Source organism: Tenrec ecaudatus, chromosome 2 (assembly GCF_050624435.1).
Source record: "Tenrec ecaudatus isolate mTenEca1 chromosome 2, mTenEca1.hap1, whole genome shotgun sequence".
Classification (NCBI taxonomy): domain Eukaryota; kingdom Metazoa; phylum Chordata; class Mammalia; order Afrosoricida; family Tenrecidae; genus Tenrec; species Tenrec ecaudatus.
The window spans coordinates 158,478,798-158,488,709 of NC_134531.1; the positions used below are offsets into that span (position 1 = coordinate 158,478,798).

General features: G+C 55.8%; 1 non-coding gene across 1 annotated transcript; it reads right to left on the bottom strand.

The window, feature by feature from the left end:
- Nucleotides 1-820: 820 nt before the first annotated feature.
- Nucleotides 821-925, bottom strand: LOC142442001 (U6 spliceosomal RNA). The gene has a single exon (XR_012783271.1). It is a non-coding gene; the product is annotated as a U6 spliceosomal RNA (small nuclear RNA).
- Nucleotides 926-9,912: the final 8,987 nt, after the last annotated feature.

The following is a 9,912-nucleotide window of genomic DNA, read 5'->3' on the forward strand; positions in this document are numbered from 1 at the left end:
TGCAATTGAGTCCATTCTGACTCATAGCAACCCTACAGGACTGGGTAGAACCGCCCTTGTGAGTTTCTGAGACGGCAACTCTTTATGGGAGTAGAAAGCCTCATCTTTCTCCCAAGAAGGGGCTGGTGGTTACAAACTGCTGACCTTGCAGTTATCAGCCCAACACATAAGCACTTTGCCACCAGGGCTTTCTTGATCTCAGGCAAGTAACTCACTCACAAATTCCTGTGTGAGGAAGTTTGATCTGGGAGGATCTCCCATTTGCCCCTGAAGGACTCCTTGTAGAGCTCTGGCTTATCTCGAGGGGTCTCTGAGCCCCTACAGCAGGCTCAGCTCAAGTATGCGTGTCATTTAGCACTTGTGGTAGAAGAGCCTAAAATGTCCCAGGCAGAAGAGACACCCAGGGACACCTGAGGGAGTTGTGGTCAGGACAATTAATTCACTTAAAACTGCTCATCTGTTTTCCGACTGGAAATTTCTGAACCTAACTCGCCCATTTTGTCATCTGTAAAATGGGACAACTTCTGTTCTCACATAGACCAATGAAACATTGCAACATTAGTGCAAATGCTCATGCATGTCACGGTAGCATTACCCATTTGTCAGCGTAAGGCGTGTGAGCTCTGACCACCAGGTGGCAGCAGGGTGCTGTTGATCAGTTGCGATGAGGGGTGGGAGGTACCCCTGGGATCAAAGAGCAACACCCCTGGCTCTCGGCTGTCAGCTTGTAGAAGGGGCCAGGTGGAAGACTTTGCGGTGGGTGGGAAAGTGTCTGATCAGAGCAGGCCCCCTCACTAAAAAGGAACCACAGCTTCTTGGCGCCAACTGTTTTTGTTTGTTTGCTTTTGCGTGTCATCCTTGCGCAGGGGCCTTGCTAATCTCTGGATCGTTCCAATTTAAGCACATGTGTTGCTGAAGCAAGCACCCAATTGGTGTTGACACATTGAAATAAGAGTCCAATCGTTCCAGATAGGATTTTTCAAAAGAAACCAGTTTTGGGGTTTGTTTGATTTATTTTTAGTTGTTGGTGTAGAATCTTCGGTGGGGAGGTTGTGGGGGTTGACTGTCCCCGAAGAGGGGGTGTCTGCTCCGAAGAGTTAGTCTCCAATCCTATTTTTAAAATCATAGTTTACGTTTTTATTTGATTGTTATTTTAACAGTTTTACTGGCATATAATATGCAAATTGTACAACTCATTAGTGCCGTCGTATGAAGAAGAATTGTACGATCACCACCACAATCACATTTTAGAACATCTTTTTCGTTCTTACGCTCATTGTTATTAGCTCCCCATTTTCCGCCACCATCCCCCGCCCTATCCAAAGAAACCATTAATCCGGTTACCATGTCTAGATTTACCGCTCAAGTCTCCCGTCTTTATGTGTCCCCACTTTACTCAGTCCCTGTGTTAGGCTGGTTGACTAGAGAAACAAATCCAATGACATTCACATATGTGTAAGAGAGAGCTCTACATCAAGAATTGTATAAGGAAAACATCCCAGCCCGGTCCAGCTCAAGCCCGTCAGTCTGATACTAGTTCATAAATCCTTCTTCAGACTCTTGCAGCCACAGGCAGTGACGCAGAGCACAAGAAGATCACTGGCTGGGGGGCGCCATCGAGTTGATTCTGGCTCACCGTGCCCTATAGGACACTGCAGAAGCGCCCCTGTGGGTTTCCAAGACTGTAACTCTTTCTGGGGGTACAAAGTCTCATCTTTCTCCCCACAAGCTAATGGTGGGTTTGAACTAGCCACTATGTCACCAGGGCTCCTTCTATATAAACCCAAAACCAAACTCTGTGCTGACCCATAGCGGCCCCCTGTGAGTGTCCAAGAGACTGTACCTGTCCGCGGGAGTAGAAAGCCCAGTCTTTCTCCTGAGGACCTGCCGGTGGTGTCCAACTGCAGCCCAGCATGTAACAACTACCACCAGGGGTCCCCCTCAATAGACAGTTGTCATGATGGGGGCTTGAGGAGCGATGGCATGACGTTTGGAGGGAAGTTGGCAGGGCCTGTCTGTCTCTCTGAATGTGGAGCGGAGACAAGGCCAGGCTCACTCCCCCAGGCAGAGGTTATTTCCTCAGAGACTGTCATCCGATTGTGACACTCAGAGGTCTTCCTGGGCCTTTCCTGGGGCTGCCAGGCCCCTCAGGGTGGACAGGGTCCTGTGCGGGGCAGTGCCCGTGGACTCAAGTCCCCAGCCCTCTCTGGCTCTCTCCAGCTGTGGGGCGTTCCACTGTCCACTGCACTCAGCAGACGAGGGTCAGGCTTGACTTGCACACACTTCATGCTGCTGGAGCCGGTCGTCTGGCTGTGGCCGAGGGCCTCTGCAGTCAGGAGCGCCCACCCTTCCGGGTCTCCTCGCTGAAATCTCCAAGAGCAAACTACCCACCTTGGCCCTCCTGTGCTGCCTTAGGAGCCCGGCTGTGCTGGTCAGTAACACCCACGGTCTTGGGCAGCCCCCTGGGGCCCCCACCTGGGGCCTGCCTGTCCTGCCGGTGGCCCTCAGCGTCTGGTCATCCTTGAGTGGAAGCACCGCTGGAAACCGTGGTGGCAGGCCTGGTGCTTGGGCACGTGGGGGCCACGGCTCCCCCTTCGGAACGGCTCATTCCTGACTTGCTCTCCGGCTGCTCACTGCCCTGCTCTGTCCTGTCCGGTGGGGGACTCTGTTTCCCAGGGCCCTGTTCTCTGGTTTCCCAGGAGCTTTGGCCAGTGACGGGCACTGGCAGGTGGGAGGAAGAGAAAAGCCAAGGCATTTATTTGTTCTCCTATCGATTCAGGTGGCATCTTTGGCAGTGACTGGGTCTCCCACCAGGTTCCAACCCCCCAGCGCCCCTGCCCAGTGTGCCCAGGGGCTGCAAGCAGGCCTGGCTAGGCTCGCATTTCTGTCAGGTGGCCCAGCTCCTGGGTGCCAATCACATCTCTCCCCCGAGCCCCTCCTCCCTTGGGTGCTGGTGTCTCTTTGCTGGGGCTAGTCTCTGGGATGCTCCTCAGATTGCCTTTCACCTGCACAACCCACTCCCTGGATTCCAATCCCTCTCATCAAAATGCACAGAGGGCTCTGTTCCGGGCTCGACAGTGCCTAACACGCAGCAGCCGGGTGGGCATGCAGAAAGGAGTTGACTGATGGGACGGTGGGACCCATGTACTTCCCCCCTGAAGGCTGGGCAGCCACCAAGCCTGCCTGCACCTCCCTGGGTCAAAGGACTTCCCAGCACACACACACCCCCGCCCCCACTGTCCCTGCGCTCTCAGAAGTGCTTCAGCCCCAGCCTGTGAGTGGCTCCGGTTCCAGGGTCAGTGGCCTTGGGAGTGTGCTGAGCTCCCCGCATCTGGGGGCATCTGGGGTTGCTCCTGGGAGCCCCATAGCAGAGGGTGGAGCCCAAGGGGGAGGTGGTGACTGATTGCTGTGAGAGCAGAGGCAGGCAGGGTGAGCCCCGCAGCCCTGGGGGTGGGCGCTGGCCACCAACTTCCAGCCGCAGTGCCTCGGCAATCCCTGATCTGAGCCTGGCTCAGGGGTGCCAGTGAGGCCAGGGCCAGGCAGTGGGAGGGGACTCCTGCACAGAGAAGCGGTTGCTTGTTTTAAATCTGGTGTCTCAGGGCTTCCTGAGACCAGCAGGCCAATGCAATAAACTCAGTCCCTCCCGACTGCTCTCGGGCCACCCGAGGGTCCTCGCTTCACGTGCTTAACATAGTACTGGGCACATCGGGGGCTGGCAGGGCTGCAAGCTGAAAACGGAACAGAACATGACTCGCCTTGGCAGCGGCGGGCACCGTGGACATTCAGGATGTCCTGTGGGCATTCAGGAGGCCAGCCAGTGGAGCGTAGCAACGGAGCCCCAGAGCTCACCCTCAGGGCAGGGCCAGGGCTGGGGACACCATCCAGCCGCCAGGGTCAGTTGGAGGTCAAGTCAGGTGAAGGAGTTGTCCAGTTTGAAGGGCATGGCGAGGTCCCCTGGGCCTATGCTCCAGGGATGTGGGGGAGGGAGCAGTGTCCAGCAGCCACTGGAGTCCCAGGGGGTGTGGGGGGGAGGGGGAAACAGCTTCTCAAGTCCAGGAAAGGCAGAAGTCAAAGTCAGGTTGGGCAGGAGGGCTTCGGTCTCTGGGTTGGAGTTCAAGTGTACAGTCTGGAGGCTCCAGTGTCAGGCCCAGGGGGGACATGGAGAACATGGCAGGGCTGGGAATTGGACCCAAGATCCCTCCTTTGCCAGCAGTCTGGGGCTGGGGTGGGGTGGAGGTTCGTTGAGTCCCTGTTGGTGTTCTTAGCTGCCGTGAGTCTGCCCTGTGTCACAGAACAGAAGCACCCCTCAGATTCTTCTTGGGGGTCATTTTTATATAAGTGGATCACCAGGGCTTTCTTCCATGGGGCCTCTGGGTGGGTTAAAGGTCTCCCTTTGGGTCAGCTGCGGGGACAGGATTGGCCCTCGGGACCTAGGTGGCGTTCCACGTGGGAGGGGCCTCTGGGATGAAGAGGGAGTTGGGACTTGCCGGTGGTCATTAGAAGCCCCGACTCCACAGGCAAACGCTGGGGTTTGAGTTCAGTGTTAACACCGGTGTGCCAGGTGGCCTCTTTCAGACAGGTTGCTGAATTGCTCCTGCACTTGATGCAAACCAGGAAAGATGCGTGGTCCTGCCTCCAAGGATGTCCAAACAGGGTAAGCCCTGAAGATCGAGCCCCTGGTCTGGTACTCGTGAACGGCTAGTGAATGCTAGCTTCTTGGCCACGGCAGCCCCCCCCCACCCCCTCTTGGGCTGCCTGCCTGTGCCACCTCCAGCTTTCCCCAGTGCCTGCGGTCCTGGCCCTCGGCCAGCTGGAACTCTCCTAAAATACCCACCCCCTTGCCGTAGGAACGCTTTCAAAACTGAAAGATCGTGTGTGCCTTCAGAGGTCAAAGGTCATATCTGTGCACGTCACGGCTGCCGTGTCCTCAGATCCTCTCTGTGACACGTGCTGGCCGTCGGATTGCTTCACTGCCGCCGTGCCTCCCCAAGGTGCTGACCACGCAGCTGTGGGCAGCCCTGCTGAGGCTGGGGGCAGGGGAAGGGCACACCTCCCCCTCTGAGTTTTATATGTTTCCATCTTCACTTCTTTTTTCCATTTTCCTCAGCCCCCAGAAAGCCCCTAAAAAGGCATGGGTCAGAGCAGCAACTGCAAACCAAAAATGCAAACACCTCCCTCTCTCCTAGACCAGAGATTTCAAGGCCTGTCCACCTCACTTCCGCTCAGGCGTCATGACTCCCCTTAGCCAACAGTCTCGATGGGCTCTCACCCGCAATGTATTGTAGCATGCAGGGGATACATTGTTTCAGACGAAAGTGAACATTGAGTTGGAACTGTATCAATTCCTCCCATCTCTGCTCCACTTCCTCAAACCCCGACTGGGAGACCCAGCTCTGATGGCTCCTGGGGGCACTCACTCTTGAGGTACACGGCTTCTCATCCTTCAGGCCAACACCCGAAGAGGCTGGCGCAGAAAAGAGACTTTGTTGTGGTGGTCGTTAAGAAATGAAGCTTTTCTTTGGAGGACATTATGCTGGGTGAAGTTAATCAGCCGCAACAGGCCAAATATTGACTGAGACCCCGATATAAGAAATGAAGAGCAGCTGTTGTTGCCATAAGAAACACGGTGATGGCTACCAGGGAGGAGGAGCCTGGGTAGCGCAGTGGTTCCGTGTTAGGCTGTTATAGGAAGGTCAACAGTTCGAAACCACCAGCTGCTCCTCCTCGGGAGAAATGAGGCCTTCCCCTCCCGTAAAGAGTTACAGTCTCAGGAAACCACAGGGGCAGTTTGACCCTGTCCTGTAGGGACACTGAGTTGGAACGACTTAATGGCAGCGAGTTTGAAAGGGGCAGGAAAGGACTGGGTGGGGAAGGAGGAGCACTAGGCTCGATGTAGGGTACCTGGCAAGGTGTGAACATACAGGTGAGGAGGACAGTACCCTACCAGAGGGAGATGGGGCGGGGCCAGGGGGAGAACAGGACAAGTCATGGAGGGTGGCGTGTTGATGCGTGGTGTAAGTTGTTGAAAGCAAAAACTCCCACCTCATTCACAAGAACAAGTTAAAGAGAAATGAATAGAACTTGTACAGAAGACGTGAACATGCAAAACGTCGACTAATATAAGCACGAGAGATGGAAACCTTTTTTGCCCTCGTGGTTCTGGGTGCGGGGGTGGAGGTGGGGGCCCTTCGATGGCCGCCTGTGAGGCTGGGATTCAGGAAGATAAAATGGGGAGTGGGGAGCGTGGTAGGGAGCCCTGGGAGAGGGAAGTCAGGCGAAGGGTCTCGGCCCAGATGGTCAGACTTCTAGACTTGTGCTGGTTGCAGGGCTGTTCTGGCCCCTGGACAGGGAGTGGGTTTTGCTTTGCTTGAATCCAGGTGTTCTCAGTGGTCCTCGGTGACCTCTGGGTGTTGGAGGCCACAGGGATATGAGAGAACACTGGGAAGGAGGAGGCGAGGAAGGAGCTGGGTCCCTCCCTTCTGGCGCTCTCTCTGTTCACCTCTGGACAGGCCTGGCCCTGCCTCCAGAGAGAGGCCTTTTCCTGTCTCGAGCTCTACGCATATTGCCCAGAGCAAGCGTCAGCATCAGGAAGGACCCAGGGCAGAATTGGGCCGGCGTCAGGTGAGGGAAGCCTCATGGGATCTGCTGAGAGCAGACTGTCTGCTCATTCACACCAAGAGCCCTCCTATTGCTAGTCTCTGTGCGAGGCGCTTGATGTTCGTATGTTCATTTTGAGGTCAAAGAGGACTTTTGATTTTTTTCCCTCCTTCCATTCCTTCTGCAACCCCAGTGCCGCCCCCCACCCCAGTCCCCCTTGCCCTAAGCTTGGGGCCCATCCCTGATTCCTCTCCTTCACCCAACCTTCACCTTCCACCCTTCATCAAGGCCTATCAGCTGTACCTCCCAGACCTTCCCCAGCATAGGCCTACCGGCCCCTTCTCCACAGCCTCCACTCCAGATGAAGCCCCTGTCGCCACTCCCCTGGACCACTGCAGTGGCTCCTGGCTGGCCACGCTGGCCCCACCTGAGCCTGTCACCCCCCAGCCCACTATCCAGAGAGCCTTCAGGCAGTCTTTGGAACAGCAAATCAGAGAAATGGAACCAAACCCAAATGTATAACTCCAAGCCACTGCCACCAAGTGGATTCCAACTCAGCAACCCTATAGGCTAGGGAGAACCGTGCCGTACTGTTCACAAGGCTGCAGCCTTCACAAAAGACTGACACATCCCTGCCCCCAAAGATCAGTTGGTGGGTTCAAAACTCTGGCCTTTGGGTTAGCACCTGAACACTTAACTGCTGTCCCACCAGGACTCTTTTCTCAAATGCCGCCCCCCCCCACCTACCATCCTCTATGCACCCCTCCCCCCTTTTGATGGCCACACAGCTAACACGAGCAGAGCATGTCCTGGACTCAGCTTCCTTTGGCCCCCAGCCCAGTCTCTAGTCACCCACCTGGCCTGTGGACAGCTCCCACAGAGCATGGCATCCTCAGCTCTCCCAGAGACACCCCCCTTTTGACATGCCCACTGCCCGCAAACACCCCGTGAGCAATCACCTGGGTGGCCTCTAACAGCTCCCCCTCCCCCCACCCAACTCTCCGCCCTCCTGTCTTCCTCCCCACTTCATATGGCCAGACCAGGGCAACTTTCAGAAACTCAGACCTGACCACGTCACTCCTTCCGTGTCCCCCGGGACTTCAAGGTCACCTGGCTTCCTGGTGATCATGACCACTACTTACTTATTGATTCCCTCCTGGATCTCTGTGTTTGGCTGCATCAAATCGTCTACATCACCTTCCCTGGCCTCTTTTGCACACACTCTTCCATTTAGGGTAACCCCCCACTTTGCTTCCTTACCCTACCCCCCACTCTCCTACCCCCACTAAGGTGTCCTTCAGGCCTCAGTGGCATGCCTCTTCCTCCAAAATGCCCTCCTTGCTTAGCTCAGTTGCTTTTTTTCTCTGTGTTGAAACTGCTGTTTTCATGTGAGGATCTCACTCACAGAGTCAGTTCCAGGAGGGGAAGGGACTATGTCCGTCTGTCACACTGGCACTGTGTGCCAGAGCCTGTCTGGTGCTCGGTAGATGCTCAGCATAGAACTGTGGGGTGAATGAACAATGGAGTGAGGCTCTGGGAAGACATGGGGGTGTTTTGCTTTTTTTAAGATGTAATACCCAAATCTGTGTGCCAGCACATAGTAGGCTCACTACCGGTCTGTCGGATGCATGATGGGCACATGAATAGACAGATGAATAGCAGGGTCCACTGGAGCCCACCCACCGGCTCACCTCTTGGCCTGTTTTGCCTGCTGTGCAGACTGCAGCGTTATCTTGCAGAGCGAAAGGGATTCCCAACTCCTGTGGCACTTGGAATTATGGAACTAGAGAGAATTCAAAACAACCACACACACACACACACACACACAGATAAACTGCCTCTGCATCTTCAACAGAGAAGATGTTGGGGCGAGGGAGGCTGGTGGAGGGAGGAGGGAGGGGGAGGCCTCAGCCCAGTTTCAGGATGGCCTCAATTGGCCCCGAACTGACTAATAACGTGTGAAATTGACTTCACCCTCTGCCGCCGCTGTGCCTCCCAAGCCAGTGTGTCTCCGCAGCACCATCTCCCTGTGCCGCAGCCACCAGCCCCTCGTCACTGGCAGACAGCGGGTCATCAACGCCCACGCAGCCCTGAGGACGAGTCTGCAGAGCCCACACCACCGCCGCCTGCCTGCCGTTGGGCCTCAGGCCAGGATGGGCCTTCATAGCCAGAAGCATCCAGTGTGACATGTCTGACGCACCTTCTGAGCCAGGCGTCAGCCCCTCTTGTCCCTATTTACTCTGCTGAAGCAGGTGGAGTCTGGGTCGGGCATGGGGGTGGTGGTGACAGGCCACAGTGACTAAGCTTTTTGAGGTGCCCCTTCCAGCCCCTGCATCACACCAAGTATCCCATGGGAGCCCCAGAGCCGGAGGGGCCCAGAGATCAGGGCATTCAGTGTCTGTCTGGTAAAGAAGGCTGGGGCTTGGGGCGGAGGGGGGGGGCAGGGGTCTTGAGCTGGCCTGCCAACTGCAAAACTGGAGCTCCTCCCACCCCCACTTCACCCCCACACACATACCGAGGCTCTCTGGGACAAAGCACGATGATCCCCTGCCAAGGTTTCAGCTAGAGACCCGGTGGAGCAGTGCTCATCTCCCAAATGAGCTTGCCCTGAGTCGGGGTCTCACACCACCACCCGCAGCTAGCAGACATTCCCAAGCCTGCCTGTAATCCAGGTTAGTGCAGGAACTCAGCAAGACACATGGGACGGAATCTCAGAGTGGTTTGGGTGCCTACTTAGCCCCCATCTCCTCTTCCCCTGACCCTCGCTCCCGACGTTCCTTTAAAGAGCCTTCCCTGCTCCACACCCAACCCAAGGGGGTATTCAGAGCTCTGGATCCTCTGAAACTCCAGGGTGAGCGTGTTCCCGGCACTTGGCCAATCACAGACGGACGGTCAGCCTCGGGGCCAGGGCAGGGCTGGAGTGGCAGTCCCAGGAGGGCTGTAAGGCGATGCTCTCTTCTCTGGGCGGCCCCAGCCTAGTGGCAATCATCTGGGTGAAGATAGTCCACACAAAGGCAAGCCGCAGCAGACGGTGTGAGACAGACAGACAAACTGATAGGCCCAGTGAGCACCTGCCTTCAGCCACGCCAGAAGTTTATCAAAACCCAACCATTTCCATAAGAGGTGTTTTGCTTTACTTTATTGGTCTTGTTGAAAATATACATGGCAGAACTCACCCTAGCGTTTCTGCATGTTACCTTCCTTTTTTCTTCTTTGCCCCAGCCAGTTAGAGATGGGGTTCTGCTACTTGCAACTGCGAGAGTCCTGATCCACAGGCTGGGTGTCAGATTGATTGGATGATAATCTCCATGGACA